We start from the raw sequence: 16,926 nt of genomic DNA on the forward strand, positions 1-16,926 counted from the left end.
TTTTGAAAATTATTATAATAAAGAAATAAATAATGATAAATATACATTAATAATAATAACAGAGAATAAGTGGAATGATGTCACATACCAAGATTAAATTGATTAATTAATTAAACAAATCCATAGATAAATATATAAATAAACAAATAACATAAAAATAAATAAATAAAATAAAATTCATTAATAATAAATAATTTACATATATTTCAGAACCCTCAGTTGGTTAGAGCGTGGTGACAATAACGTCAAGGTTGCAGGTTTGATCCCTGTACGGAACAATTATATATTCCTGCTTTGCATGGGGTTGGACTAAATGACCCTCAGGGTCCCACACAGTTCTAGAGAGCCTGGATAGCTCAACTGGTTAGAGCATGGGGCCGATAATGCTAAGGTTGCTGGTTTGATCCCCGTATGGGAGCCCGGTATATTCTGCATTGCAGGGGATTGAATGAGATATTATAATATGAAGTAGGAAGCATCTTATTTTAAGAAAAATTTAAAAAAAAAGAACAAATAATAATAATAATAAATATTAATATATATAGAGAGAGTAATAAATAGCACACGCAAGCACATTCTAATGGGATAAACAATTAAACATTTAACTGAATGCTTGAGAATCATTGTTTATTGTAAGTAAAGCAATCATTAGTTAGTATATTTGTTTCAGAGTCAATAACACGTCCCTGTACAACCGCTTGTAAGCGGTGGCACGTGTTTGTGGCAGTAGCTTTAGCATGCTATCCTTGGCGCCTAAGAGGAAGCGCTCTGCAACGGAATCAACTCACACCTCAGGCTGCATGGGTGCCAATAGCCGTAACTCATCGGGGGTGCCACATGGATGGGATAATAACCCCAAAAATATTTCACACTGCCTAAATGCATTTAGATCGTTCATTGATGATTATGAGCAGTGTTTTTTCCGATCAATCCCCTATAATGAATAATTATTTCATATCATCGCCAGTTACGGTAGACAATTGATAGTATCAGTAATTAATTCTACTTACAGTGGTAGTTGATTGAACAAATAATACTGGATTAGATTTTAACAAATAACAACAATAATAAATAATAATAACAATAAATAGATAAATAAATATCAGATAAATAATAATAGAATGATAACAACAACAATAAGGGGGTATAGCTCAGTGGTAGAGCATTTGACTGCACATCAAGAGGTCCCTGGTTCATATCCGGGTGCCCCCCCCCCCCCAGCTCCCTCCTCTCCGAATGAATTCTTCGATCGGGCACTAAGACTTATCCGGAATTTTGGTTACGAGGCACTCTTGGCAAAATGTGACATAGTCAGCCTTCTGTCTATTGCCAGTTCATCCCAATGACTCTCATTTGCTGGGATTCAAATTTCAAGGGAAATATTACATTGTCAAGGCTATGCCGATTGGTTGTTCTGCAGCCGGCTCGGCCAGACTTTGCTCCATATCCTTCCTGTGTTAGGAGTAATGGTCAAGCAGAGGGGAAGCAGTTCATTTTGAAAACATAGATACACGGGGGAGCAAGGAACCTCGCTGGTTCAGGACACAGTTCTAGGAATGATGGTTTCTATGTTAATACATTTTGCCCTGCTGTTAAGGACTTTCCCTCCCAATATGCTCTTAGGGATGCCCTCTGGTCTCTCTGAAGCACCATGAATAAGATCAGCTAAAGACAGGATGTTTTGCAAGATGTAGTCTCAACAGCACCTTATCACAGCACTATCTAAGTTTTCTTTTTGTGTGGCTCTGCTTGAGTTTTGTTTACACTCAAGGTACAAACTGATACCTCGGTGACTTTCTACTCATTGGGAAACCCAATACTGGCGAATGTGCCTCCCTTCTGGAGATCTTCTCAGCTTTGGCCCAGGAGCTGGGAGTTCCCCTCACAGCAGATAAGGCAGACCCTCAACGCATCTTACTTGCCTGGGTATAGAGCTTGACGCAGCAGCTCAATCCGCCCGCCTGCCAGTGGGGGAAATAGTTGCCCTTAACGAAACTATTTGTCAAACCCTTCACGAAATAATAATAATAATAATAATAATAATAATAATAATAATAATAAAGTCGCTCTTAGAGGGGCCTAGTCCTTGCTAGATCATTTCAACTTCGCATGTAGAGTAGTTTCACCAGGCCGCCCATTTCGCTCCCGCTTAGCCAGGTTGTCAGCGGGCCTCAAGCACCCGCACCATAGAGTAAGACTTATCAAGTCAGTCAAGGCGGATTTTGAGATGGGGATCAGATTTCTGGAACACTACAACGGAGTCTCCCTATGGCTGGAAATCCTTAATTTGGCCTCTGATTTCCAGGTCCACTCCAATGCACGTGCCCGCCTAGCCAGGCTGTCAGTGGTCTTAGACACCCGCACAACAGGGTCCGCCTCCCCAGGTCGGTCAAGGCAGATCTGGAGGTGTGGACGACTTGTCTGGAGATCTACAATGGGGTATCTCTATGGCAGGATGTCTTGAATCTGTCATCAGACTGTCATCAATCCAAGAGGAGTATGCTGCGCACTCCTTTCTCATCGGGGCGGTGACCATACGGTTTACCGGCTGAAAGAATTATGGACATGGGGCGTTGGAAATCTAACGCATACCGGGGTTATATCCGGAAGCCCGTCTAAATTCCCCTCACTCCCCCCCCCTGGCATTCCTCTTGATCCGGTTCTCCGATTCTCTCATTTCAGGTACTGATGTGGTTCGATTGTGGGTTATCGGCCACAGCATCGTATATTGGGCAAAACGGCGCGCAGAACACAGGGGCTGGGATGCTGAGCTACGACTACCCAGCAGGGTCAAAGTATCATGGATCACTAGGAGGGGCATGCGTTGGGAAGAGTTTTTCCCAGCCGTATCCAGGAAAATCGCTGCCGAGGGCCCACCCAGTGCCCTGGTCATCCAGCTGGGCGAGAATGACCTGCCTTATAGAAAAGGGGTGGACTTGATGTGGAACATTATCAATGACTTGGAGTTGTTGAGGGGCATCCCATGAAAACATTGCAATAATTTGGTCATCTTTGCTGGAAAGGCGATGTTGGCGGGACGCGGAGAAACCCGTGGCCGTGAATAAGGCAAGGAGGATTGTGGAGCGCGCGGTGGCACGTAGAGTGGCCGCGTTGGGCGGACGGGTCATCCAGCACCCATGCATACGGTTTGACAAGGAAATGCTTTATCGCTGGGATGGCGTGCATCTATCTGATGCTGGCAATGATATTCGGTTGGCAGATATTTTTCAAGGCGTTAGGGATTGGTTACAGGTTTGAGGGTATTGGCGGCGAGCCGGCTTACGGCTCGGGTAGCGGTAGGCATTGGCCGGGGTATTGTTATGCAAATGAGGTTGGGGGGGAGGAACGCCATCACCTCCCCCAATGCTTGAAGGGTAGTTCGTTAAAGGACTCCGAGGGGCGACGCCTCGTCCGAAACCTACGGAGGCTAGGGCCTAAAGCGCGCCCCCGAGCGGTAACCCCTCGGGGAGCGCCTAGGGATACGCATCTCGGGTGGCTCCCCCTGTTGGTGTTTAACCCTTCCCGGTTAGACCGGATAGTCGGTTAGGGGCCAATGCCTAAAGCCAATACCCTTCTTACCTGTAATCAATAAAGTTGTGGCCATTTACGCCCATTAACCTAAATTTCTGTGTCCGTTGTCTTTATTTATTCCACCTGTGGGGGGGGAGGGAATAGCCACGCAATGCCCATTCCGAACTTCAGGAGGAGGGGGGGTTGCGGGCTCACGACCCCGCCCACACATAAGGGATTCCCTTATTTGCATCCCCTGCAGCACCAGCCAATCGGCTGGCGGCAGGGGCGGGCCTTCCAGAGGCCACATAAGGTCGGGGCAGCCCTCTGCTCGCCCCTTTTCTTCCTAGCTGCTGACGCGGTTTCCCACCCACCCGCCCTTTAGGTTTTGCCACTGACCTTGCTATGGGCTTCGGCTGGTCGCCGCAAGGGGCCTGGTAGGAGTTTTTCCATTTGGCTAATTGGCTGGTTTTCGGAGCCACTTGGTTTTTTCGCCTACCTCGTAGCAATTCGTCACAACTCCCTCGGTTTTGGTGGTAGGCATTGGCCGGGGTATTGTTATGCAAATGAGGTTGGGGGGGAGGAACGCCATCACCTCCCCCAATGCTTGAAGGGTAGTTCGTTAAAGGACTCCGAGGGGCGACGCCTCGTCCGAAACCTACGGAGGCTAGGGCCTAAAGCGCGCCCCCGAGCGGTAACCCCTCGGGGAGCGCCTAGGGATACGCATCTCGGGTGGCTCCCCCTGTTGGTGTTTAACCCTTCCCGGTTAGACCGGATAGTCGGTTAGGGGCCAATGCCTAAAGCCAATACCCTTCTTACCTGTAATCAATAAAGTTGTGGCCATTTACGCCCATTAACCTAAATTTCTGTGTCCGTTGTCTTTATTTATTCCACCTGTGGGGGGGGAGGGAATAGCCACGCAATCCATCCTTACCTTTCCTCTGTTCCTTCCAGGCACAGCCAGTGCTTTGTAGCTTTCCCTATCAAAATCCACTCCTTAAAGCTCAACCAGAGTGAACGGCAATCTGCAGAGAACCTAAATTGACATTTCCTCTGACCGAGCGCTAAAGAGCAGTCCCTGGCTGGTGAATATAGATAATAAAAATAACAAATTTTTATTTATACCCTGCCCTTCCCGGTTTAAAAACCAGGCTCAGGGTGGCTAACAGCAAATTTAAAACATTGATTAAAATGCAACTTAAAAACAGCATAAAATGCAACATAAATTCAGGGGTCATTTTGGGGGGAGAAAAAAACCCAGTCAGTAAATATCGAACAATACCAGGGCTAACTGGCCAAGTTGGTCCTACTAGGGCCAGCAAGGAGACCAGGGAAGAGTTCAAATGTGGGGTCACCTAAAGACATCTTGGTCAGGCCCTGATAATCTTCCTTCACTCCATTTCAGTCTCTGTCTCACAGCCCCATAGTCCCAAATAATTGCATCTATACCCTTAAGGTTTATGAGGTGTGAGGGGAGGGGTAATACCTTTGGTGGGGAACACACATGCTCTCACCTGTAGCTCCTAGAAGCTCCTAGAAGCTGTCAGCAGCCACACCTCTGGAAACGGCTTTGACTGGATGGCACAACTGTTGAGTGATTTCTTGCCCAGATAAGCCTGGCATCCGACCCACTTCCAAAGCTGCGCCAGGCCTCTGCATCGCAGTCTGCATTCCAAAGCTCTGAGCAATAGCAGAGTCTAGGATCATTCAGAGAAATCAGCATCATTCAGAAATCTAGCATCATTCAGAGAAAGAGCTGTTTGACAGTGGAATTTGCGGCCAAGGAGTGTGGTGGAGTCTCCTTCTTTGGAGGTCTTTAAGCAGAGGCTTGACAACCATATGTCAGGAGTGCTGTGATGGTGTTTCCTGCTTGGCAGGGGGTTGGACTCGATGGCCCTTGTGGTCTCTTCCAACTCTATGATTCTATGATTCTATTCTATGATTCTATGAGCTTCTGTGCTTCAGTGTGCATAAACAGAGTCTCACACAGAGGTGTTGTTGTTTAGTCGTTTAGTCGTGTCCGACTCTTGGTGACCCCCTGGACCAGAGCATGCCAGGCACTCCTATCTTCCACTGCCTCCCGCAGTTTGGTCAGACTCATGTTTGTAGCTCCGAGAACGCTGTCCAACCGTCTTGTCCTCTGTCGTCCCCTTCTTCTTGTGCCCTCAATCTTTCCCAACATCAGGGTCTTTTCCAGGGAGTCTTCTCTTCTCATGAGATGGCCAAAGTCTTGGAGCCTCAGCTTCACAATCTGACCTTCCAGTGAGCACTCAGGGCTGATTTCCTTAAGAATGGAGAGGTTTGATCTTCTTGCAGTCCATGGGACCCTCAAGAGTCTCCTCCAGCACCATAATTCAAAAGCATCAATTCTTCAGCGATCAGCCTTCTTTATGGTCCAGCTCTCACTTCCATACATCACTACTGGGAAAACCATGGCTTTAACTATACGGACCTTTGTTGGTAAGGTGATGTCTCTGCTTTTTAAGATGCTGTCTAGGATTGCCATCGCCTTTCTCCCAAGGAGCAGGTGTCTTTTAATTTCGTGACTGCTGTCACCCCTTCATGGATCACTGCCTTGCCATGGCGAAGGGGCTTGAATAACTCAGAGAAACTATGAGCTATGCCGTGCAGGGTCACCCAAGATGGACAGGTCATAGTGGAGAGTTTTGACCAAACGTGATCCACCTGGAGCAGGAACCGGCAAGCCACTCCAGTATCCCTCCCAAGAAAACTCCATGGACAAACACACAGAGGTACTAAAAACTAAAAAGCAGTTTATTTACAGCAGAACTATCCATTATCTAGCACAGTACAGAGCATCGTGAAACACGTCTGCTCCACATGAAAATGAAAGAAGAATAGAACAAAGGACTGAGACTCTCAGAAGTGACGCAGAGTCTCTCCGCCCCACAGTAGGCAGGACGCACACTCTGAGCTGTTTAACCCTGTAAGCTCAGGTTCTCCTCACAGGTGAGGGAGCTGATGAGTCTCAAGTTCTCAGTGAGTTAGGGACTTCCCCAGCATGCGAAGGCAAACTCTGGCGGATTGAGCGAATAAAACCAAGATAGGGTCCAATGGTCCTGAAGGCAGTTTCTGCAGATGCTGTAGAGGGAAGTGAGAGGCAGATGGGACTTGTCAACCAGGGAAGGTAGCCCACCTAGGAGAAAGAACTCTGATGCCAAACCTCCACTGCCTTGTGGGATATCTTCAGAAGAAAAGGCTAAGGAATCATCTTCTTTCTTCTTTGGTGATCACTCGTCGCTGAGTAAGATTGTGTTCCATAAACATGGTTTTAACAATGAGTCTGTAAGTGACTATGGAGGCCAATTCTGGATCCACATGTCCTTCCACAGTGGGGACATTGGTTTCCAGGCAGGAGCTGATCACGGTGTGGATTTGCCAAGGGTGCCTTTCTCTAAGGCTAAGGAATAAAACCTACACAAATCCAGAGTGGAGTCCCTAAGATGGTTGGATGGCACCTTGTACTCCTATCTCTGGCAACTCCTGCAGCCAAGCTGGTGTCAAATGTATGGTTCTGCTTTCCTTTGGACCACACCAGTGAGGCTGTCATCTGGGCAGCCCAGGACCTCCATACATGCTTTCAGAATATACTTTCATGAAGGTACATCTTTTTAAACTGTTTATCGTCTGAATAAGCTGTCGTCAAAACCAATTTCTTTTATTTATTTCTAAAAAATATTTATATACTATTCGACAGTTAAAAACAAAATGAAAAACCAGAGCAGTTTACAAAGATTATATTTAAAATCATACAATAAAAAAGTTTTAAAAATGTTAAAACTAGAAATCAGGCAACTATTGTGGAAAGATGTGTTCTTAATTGTCTGCATAAGCCTTTTCAGCAGGTGTTTAAACTGTGTTGCACAGCTGATGTTCTTTGCATGGTCATCTGTCCAGTCATTAATTAAGTAATTAAAATTACGGGATGCGGGTGGTGCTGTGGGTAAAACCTCAGTGCCTAGGACTTGCCAATCGTATGGTCGGCGGTTCGAATCCCCGCGGCGGGGTGAGCTCCCGTCGTTCGGTCCCAGCTCCTGCCCACCTAGCAGTTCGAAAGCACCCCTAAGTGCAAGTAGATAAATAGGTACCGCTTTATAGTGGGAAGGTAAACGGCATTTCCGTGTGCTGCGCTGGTGCTGGCTCTCCAGAGCAGCTTCGTCACGCTGGCCACGTGACCCAGAAGTGTCTTCGGACAGCGCTGGCTCCCGGCCTCTTAAGCGAGATGAGCACGCAACCCCAGAGTCGGTCACGACTGGCCCGTACGGGCAGGGGTACCTTTACCTTTAATTAATAATAATATTAATTAATAATATCAATTAATCAATAATATTAATTCTGCTGGGTCTGCTCTGGGTAAGTGTTCATGGAATACAACTTGTGGGTTCTGCATTTGAGCTGAGTGCACTGTGGAAACATTTTAGAGTATCCTTTCCCAAACTGGAGCCCTTGATGCCCATTGAACTAAGGAGGTTGTACTAAAGCTAACTCAGGATGCCTGAAGAGCAAAAGGCTTACAAAGAATTTTTGTAAAAATACATAGAATTCCAATTCAGAGAGATATTTCTAGATTTGTCTGGCAGAGCAAGAAGCCCAGAATAAAATTTAAGATATTAACAGATGCAAAGGAAAGGGGTGGATTTGCCCTGCCAGACCTTAAACTTTATTATGAATCAGCAGCCTTTTGCTGGTTGAAAGAATGGCTACTTCTTGAAAACACAGACATTTTGGATTTAGAAGGTTTTAACAATGTATTTGGATGGCATGCATATTTATGGTATGATAAGGTCAAAGCACATAAAGCATTCAAGAATCATATTGTCAGGAAAGCGTTGTTTAATGTCTGGATAAGATACAAAGACTTGTTGGAAAATAAAACCCCAAGGTGGTTGTCACCAATGGAAGCGAAAGCTTTGAAAAGGCTCAATATGGAGGCCAAATGGCCGACATACTGTGAAATTTTGGAACAAGAAGGAGATCAACTGAAATTGCAGAGTTTTGAAAAATTAAAAAACAAAGTGAGAGATTGGCTTCATTATTATCAGATAATGGAGACATATAATTTAGATAAGAAAATTGGCTTCCAGGTGGAAAAGTCAAAATTAGAAACAGAACTGTTAGAACCTAAAACTAAGAATTTGTCAAGAATGTATAACTTGCTTTTGAAATGGAATACTCAGGATGAAACGGTGAAATCTGTCATGATTAAATGGGCACAGGATGTTGGACATAATATTATGTTTGCTGACTGGGAACAGTTATGGACGACAGGTACAAAGTTTACGGCATGTAATGCCCTAAGAGAGAATATTATGAAAATGATATACAGGTGGTACATGACCCCAGTCAAGCTTGCAAAAATCTATCATTTGCCCGATAATAAATGTTGCAAATGGAAGGTACATTCTTTCACCTTTGGTGGACATGCCCAAAGATTAAGGCTTTCTGGGAAATGATTTATAATGAACTGAAAAAGGTATTTAAATATACCTTCCTGAAGAAACCAGAGGCCTTTCTCCTGGGCATTGTCGGCCAATTGGTGCCAAAGAAGGACAGAACTTTATGTATGCTACTACAGCAGCAAGAATACTCATCGCTAAGTATTGGAAGACACAAGATCTACCCACTCTGGAAGAATGGCAGATGAAGGTGATCGACTACATGGAATTGGCGGAAATGACTGGCAGAATCCGAGACCAGGGAGAAGAATCAGTGAAAGAAGACTGGAAGAAATTTAAAGACTATTTAAAGAAATATTGTAAAATTAATGAATGTTAGAAGGATGTTGGATAGAAACTAAGTGGTTTCCAGCTGTAATGCTTTAGGAGACATAAAAAAAAAGATTCACAAATGGGTAAAAGTTTAATGGTAAGGATTTGCTGAACTAACAAACTGAATTGGAATACAAGGAGGGGAGGTCTGAGGAGGTCTGAGGAAATAACTGTACGGAAGTTATGTTATTGAAAATTAATGTGTGTTTTTAATTGTTTTTTATTTTGTATGTTTATTTTTCATTTTTTGCTATATCTTAAAAACTTTCAATAAATATCTTTTAAAAAAAGGAATTCCATTTCTAAATGAACTAAAATGACCCCTCAGTGGATGCCCCAGAGACACACAAATGCATTTGTATTTCGTAGACCTGCTAGTTCCAGAAGTCCCTTGTGATTTCTTGAAGGAAGTATACTTTCCATGTACAAATCATAACTGAATCCTAAACTGGAAAATGAAAATGAGGCTACAATCCTAAGTGTGTTATACTTGAAAGCTAACTTCCACAAGATTGTCAGTGTTTGTAAAAAACAGCAACAAAGGTTCTTACATCCCTTTGTCGCCTCGACCTGGTCCTCGGACCCTTGTCGGCATAAAAGAGTTCACGAGAAGAATATCTTTGCAGAGTACTTTCTGCTTTTATTCTTAAAAGTCTTTCTGCAAATGCGACTGACCAACTGTACACACATCAACACTACCAGCTTTCACTAACCAACCAACCAACCCCAACTAACATTTCTCACTCTATATATACAACCCGGTGCTGACCCTGCTTTTTTAAGCATTAAAGAAACAGCGGCCATTTTAGCCATGACAAAGATCAAGAGGAATCACATTGGAGAACATATGCTTACAGTGTTAAAATACAGCTTTTAAACCCCTTAACCCTGCCTCCAAATTGCTTTGGTGGTGGATTTGGGCTGGGTGGCTCCCAGGGTGGCACAGGGTGATTCTGCCCAATTCTGGGACCACAGTGTTAGGATTTTTATCTCACCAGCTGCTCAGCAAGTAGCACTATGGTTGTTTATATCATGTGAGTGTCTGAGAGCATGACAGGAAGTCTCAGTATTGTTGGGTACTGCGAGAGAAGTTACTCTCACTTCTGTGTGAGATGTTGTTTCTGTACTGCTGCTGAGAGAGAGCAGACATGCTGGTGGATTCTCTGTATATAGACTGTGAAATAAAGTAGTTTTAGAACTACCATTGTCTCTTTCTTCTGCAATGAGATGCCAGAAGACGAGTGTGCTCCTCTCAGGAGGGAGGGGTCGCTTATCACTGGTCTCTCTGGACTGAGGAAGATTTATAGCCAGAGGGTGACCACCGGAGAGACGCCTTGGTGTCTTGGGAAGGTGCAGTGGCGTAGCGTGGGGGGTGAAGGGGGGCCCGGCCGCACCGGGCGCAACATCTGGAGGTTAGGGGGCACAAATCCACGGGTTAGGGGGCGCAAATCCATGGGTTAGGGGGCGCAAATTACTTGCCTTGCCCCGGGTGCTGACAACCCACGCTACGCCACTGGGAAGGTGGTGGCCTTCCCGGGCATTTTTCCAACAATGATAGCAGAGGATGGTTGCATTCCATTGTGAGGCATCAGGCATAAGCCTGCATTTTATTAATGTTTGATCAGGACTTGTATATTAAAGAGGGCTTAATTTTCAAATGTTCCATGCCAGGCAGAGAAAACCTTGGTCATTCTCCTAAGACAAGGGGCCCCCCCTTTGATTGATAGCAGAAAACAAATCTCAAAGTCGTAAAAGCTGAAATTACAGACTGAGAGTAAGGACACTGACCCTACATGTTATAGAAGATAAAAAAGGCAGAGATAAACATGATTAGGAATGAGTAAATAGTAAAATGATGCCAATGTGCCTCCCAGTAAAATGAGTCAGATCATCTTTCTAAGGTTAAAAAGGCCAAGACCAAATGGAGAAGCATCTAGCTGGGAAGTCTTTTTAAAACTGTTTCTTTCTTAAACTGAGAGAAAAGGCAACTGGCTTGGCTGGGGAAAAAGAAGCTTCTTCCTATTTTATTTTGAGGCTGGAAAGGAGGCTGAAGGGGGGGGAATGTAACTGAAGAGGTTTCTTTAAAAACTGTTTTTTTTACTGAGTTCCTTCCTTTCTACTTTGAGAAGCTTTATTCCTTTTAAAAGGTTACCTATGATAATGTATGAAATATATTAGCTTAAATATATTGGCTTAAATGTAACTATGCAAAGGATTTAGAAAGTAACAAATTTAGATGTTAAGATTCTTATTTCATAGAATCATAGAGTCCTAGAGTTGGAATAGACTACAGGGGCCATTGAGCCCAGCCTCTTGCCAGACAAGAAGACGCCATTAAATGCTGTCCTGATATATGGCTGTCAAACATTTGTTTAGAAACCTTCAAATGAAGGATATCTTTCAATGTTGATGTGAAACTCAAGATCCTTGACATATGTTTAAGATAAAAATTTAAGATTAACCATTTGTTTTAGAAGGCAATAGGGCAGGAAGGGCAAGAGGTGAGCTGGTAATTAAGATTCCTTGTTGAGACACATGTAAGATATATTACTACTTATTTGTCATTTATAGATGTAACAATATATAGCTGTTTGTCCTCCATATAAGGACAGGAGGATGTGGGTGTATCTTTTAGGATTGGATATAGCAATCAGCCAATAGGAAATCCAACCAGGCTGATTGGACAGAGGCAGCCCAAGGAGGAGCAAAGGGGGCTGGATTAAGGGAATATAAGGGCTGGCCATAATGGCAGGAGCCAGGCCAGAGCTTGGTAACCATATACCACTGTGCCTCTTATTTATTTGTCTGACAAATAAATTATTATTTTAATTTCTCTGTTGCTGCGTTGAATATTTCATTCCAGCTAAGCGTTAACCACAAGCAGGGTGCTACATTTTATGGTGCCTGCGACTCGGATAAGTGGTCTGCTGGAACGCAGCGCCTTCGCCTCACTGGACGGGGTACAAGAGAGAGGACAACTGTGCCTACCCAGCGCGCACTGGAAAAATTTTTTCCAGGGGAACGCAGCAGTCTCGTCTGTCTGATACCCTGCCCACTGACGGCGACGGACCGGGGGGGACCAGAGAAATAAACAGGGAACCAGCTAAGGGTAAGTGCACTAAGGGGTTTTGGCCCTCCAATTAATTGGGAGGAAGAGAAGTCCTGATCAAACTTCTGCGTCTCAGTAAAGGGGAACTGAGTACGCTAGGTGGCTGGGTATATCAGATGGTGATCTGGTGGGGGAAAGGGAAGAATGGGAGGTAGTGTGTGGTGAAGTATCTAGAGCATTGTATGTGTGAGAAAGTACAGAGCAATCTGTAGCTGACCTGAGTGTGGAGTGGGCAGTACTTCGGTTCCTGGTAAGGCGACTTCACCAGGCAAGGAAACCCACGAAGCGTGTGTGTGAGTGACTGAGTGGATACTTCACAGGGCCATACAATGGGAGTTGGGGGTTCAAAAGGGGAAAATACACCTTTTGAATGTATGTTAAATAATTTTAAGAAAGCCTTCTCAGGGGCATATGGAGTCAAACTGACGCCAGAGCGCCTGAGAACGTTATGTGAATTAGAGTGGCCGAATCAAAATATTGAATGGCCATCTCAAGGAACCTTTGATATAAATTTAGTAAGCAAACTTTGGTCTAACTTCGCCAAAGAAATTGGAGGGTGCCCAGAACAATTTTCATATATAGATTCCTGGCTGAGCACATTAAATAAAAATCCTCCATGGATAAGGGAATGCAAAGTCCAACGATGCAAATTATTGGCTGTAAAAGCCAAAGCTAGGAAAGGAATCTTGCCAAATAAATCCAAACACTCCACCAGTTGTAACCCCAAGGCAAGAAAGTGGAATGAATAATGGGGCTGGAGTCACAGAACTTGATTCCTTGATAGATTATGATAAATATCTTCAGGAGGCATTGGAGTTCTATAATGAAGCCCAAGCAGAAGTGGTTATTCCACCTGTGAGTCCAAGTAGAACTCCATCTACAGTCTCTTTTAGTGAAACAACTGATTGCCTACCCCAAACCCCTGTACATCCAAATCCTAGAGAATTATTACAGAAGTTACAGGGAGACCTTAATCGGTCAGCAAGCAATACAGCCAGGCGTATAAAGCTGCTAAAAGAACGCCTTGGGACAAATACCATCCCCTATGATTTGAGGCCCCTAGAGCAAAGCGAAGAGAAAGATCACGTAGTAGCCCCTCTCAGAAGAGTATTTGATGCACTTGAGGAGCCTGTGCTGGTTAACGGGCAACTCGGACCACGGCCACCTCGAACGTCGACCCTCCAGTACATTCCATTCACAACTACGGATCTGATGAATTGGAAAACACACACCCCATCTTTTGCAGAAAAACCTCAGGCTATGATGGACTTGGTGACTTCAATAATAAATACTCATAGTCCTACTTGGACAGATTGCCGCCAGCTCCTGAATACTCTGTTCACCACTGAGGAAAGGAGAGACATAATTGAAAAGGCACAGATATATTTGCGTGAGCAGGCCAGAGTGGGAAATATTTATAATATTGATCGTCATCTCCAGGACAACTTTCCCTTGGAAGATCCTAATTGGGATCCAAACAATGCAATTCACCTGGCCAGGCTTACCACCTACCGCCAGACGCTTGTGCAAGGTATCTGCAGGGCATGCCAGAAGCCCACTAATATGTCTAAAGTCTCAGGAGGGTAGACGTGTTACCCATAACACTGTTTCGTGTTCGGTGCACACCCACAAAAAGACTTAAGTTGTCACCTTTTGAGCTCCTGTATGGGAGGCCGCCCTCCTTTGTTCAGGATAGTCCAACTGACCTCAAACAAATAAGAGACCATGTGACACAGGGACAAGTGCAATCTCTCTCCCGTGTTTTTGTCTCTCTCCCGTGTTTGTTTGTTTGTTTGTTTTTATCTTAACAGGTGGGCCCTCGAGCGCACGCCGTGCAGCATTGCCGTGCCGATTCATCAGCTTCAGGCTGGCATAGCATATGGGTGAAAGAGTGGAAACGTGATCCACTTGCACCTAAGTGGCGTGGACCTTACACCGTCTTGCTCTCTACTCCAACAGCGGTGAAGGTAGCTGAGGTGACCCCCCTGGATTCATCACTCCCGTTTGAAGAAGTCCGAAGGCAGTTGGACATGCAAAGGTGACCCCTCTAATCCTCTTAAACTGACTCTCTCCAAAAACCCCTGTATCTAGCCCTACCGGGAACGGGCTAGGTCTCGGGCAACATTAGACGACCGGCCTGCTGCAGCCACAAACCTGGAAGCTGGCTGACCTGCGCACGCCTGAAGCTTGAGGAGCGTCTGAACCAGAGACTGTGAGCGGGAAGATTCTCTTATACAATTGATTGACTGCCCCCTTGTGGAACAATTATCAGGGATATTACACATTGGGGATCTTTGGGATATATGTTTTGGTCTTGGTGGTTCCCCATTCCTGTCACTGGGGGAATTATATTGGGACTAATATTTATTTGCTATCACTATAAGGTAATCTTTTTTGGAAGGAATGCATATGCTAGACATCAACATGATTCTATTATTAATCCTGATCCCTTGGGAAGGGGAAGGGTCCTTGAATCTGGCCAAATTGACTAAATATGGATTCCACCATGACCACAATATGTGGGTAGGTTTAGCTGAAATGGTAGCCAATGTTGCAAATAGGACCAATTGCCTTGTTTGCTCTCTCGGGCCAGATGATTCAGAGGGAGGTATGCCCTTATTACCGATACCATTAGATGCCATTGGTATGGTAAGCGAAATACCACACCAAACAGAAGTACAGAATTTCCCCGGATGGAACTCAACTAAACCATTACGAGTTATACCTGTACAAGGGGAATTCTGTGTACATAGATCATCAGATGCAGCTGATTCTACCATGATAGGCTCTTCTCATTGTCACTATACTTGGGATAATATTAAGAATACCTGGGCACACGATACTACCTATCGAACTCGGGATGCCTTGCCCTGTGCACCTCCTTTTATTCATGCATGGAAAGTGGTATGGAACATAACTGTGACAGAAAAAGGCAATCTAACATACTGCACTGTGAACTCTCTACCTCTTTTGCTATTTCGCCTTCTGTACTCCACGTACCAAAGACCTCAGACACGATGGTTGTGGTGGATATGTGGAGAATGGGCATACAAGAAACTCCCCTCCAAATGGAGTGGGACTTGTTTCCTGGGATGGGTATTGCCACCAATGTGGATTATGCCCACTAATTTGCCCAAGCGTACACGAAGAAACGCTGATATTTCTCATATAGCAGGAGGAAGTACCCAAAGTTGGAGCGGTACTGATGATTGGCCACCAGAGCGCATTATAGCCTATTATGATCCTGCCTCCTGGAATCCTGGTGAGCTCATACAAGGGGCACGGGATCCTATTTATAATCTAAACAGAATAATTCGATTGCAAGCAGTAGTGGAACTTGTAACCAATGCAACGGCCAAGAGTTTGAGACTTATTGCACAACAATTGGATGAAAGTAGAGCCGCCATTTTGCAGCTGAAAATGGGAATGGATTATGTACTTGCCAAGCAGGGAGGCCTATGTGGAGTCTTGAACTTGACAGGGAATGCCTGTTGCTTTAACATTTCAGATAATGGTGAGGCAATCCGTGTGTTGGCCACAAAGATGGAGAATATAGCACATGTCCCAGTACAAACATGGGAAGGATGGGATATGGGATGGCTCACCAATTGGTTACCTAATGTCACAGGACTCAAAGGGATACTATTGTCTTGCTTGTTTTTCTTGACAGTAGTGGTAATGGTTTTATGTATGATGCCATGTATCATTTCATGTTTTAGAAGTACAATTAGCAAGATGGTTTCGAATGAAACTCTACCTCATATCATGGCCCTATACAGAGCTTTACCTCAGGAATATGATGAAGGTCAAGCTATCAAGGACACTTGGTATGAAGGTCCTTGAGCTTGAAAGGGGGGAATGAGGCATCAGGCATAAGCCTGCATTTTATTAATGTTTGATCAGGACTTGTATATTAAAGAGGGCTTAATTTTCAAATGTTCCATGCCAGGCAGAGAAAACCTTGGTCATTCTCCTAAGACAAGGGGCCCCCCCTTTGATTGATAGCAGAAAACAAATCTCAAAGTCGTAAAAGCTGAAATTACAGACTGAGAGTAAGGACACTGACCCTACATGTTATAGAAGATAAAAAAGGCAGAGATAAACATGATTAGGAATGAGTAAATAGTAAAATGATGCCAATGTGCCTCCCAGTAAAATGAGTCAGATCATCTTTCTAAGGTTAAAAAGGCCAAGACCAAATGGAGAAGCATCTAGCTGGGAAGTCTTTTTAAAACTGTTTCTTTCTTAAACTGAGAGAAAAGGCAACTGGCTTGGCTGGGGAAAAAGAAGCTTCTTCCTATTTTATTTTGAGGCTGGAAAGGAGGCTGAAGGGGGGGGAATGTAACTGAAGAGGTTTCTTTAAAAACTGTTTTTTTTACTGAGTTCCTTCCTTTCTACTTTGAGAAGCTTTATTCCTTTTAAAAGGTTACCTATGATAATGTATGAAATATATTAGCTTAAATATATTGGCTTAAATGTAACTATGCAAAGGATTTAGAAAGTAACAAATTTAGATGT

General features: G+C 44.3%; 1 long non-coding RNA gene across 1 annotated transcript in view; it reads right to left on the reverse strand.

The window, feature by feature from the left end:
• The window catches only part of LOC308585169, a 45,235-nt gene extending 40,007 nt beyond the window's left edge, over positions 1-5,228 (reverse strand). Inside the window, exon 1 of the long non-coding RNA XR_014007106.1 lies at positions 5,025-5,228. This is a non-coding gene — a long non-coding RNA (uncharacterized lncRNA). The remainder of the gene's footprint in view (positions 1-5,024) is intronic.
• Positions 5,229-16,926: the final 11,698 nt, after the last annotated feature.

The sequence above is a fragment of the Podarcis bocagei genome, assembly GCF_964188305.1.
Source record: "Podarcis bocagei genome assembly, chromosome: 4".
Lineage (NCBI taxonomy): Eukaryota > Metazoa > Chordata > Lepidosauria > Squamata > Lacertidae > Podarcis > Podarcis bocagei.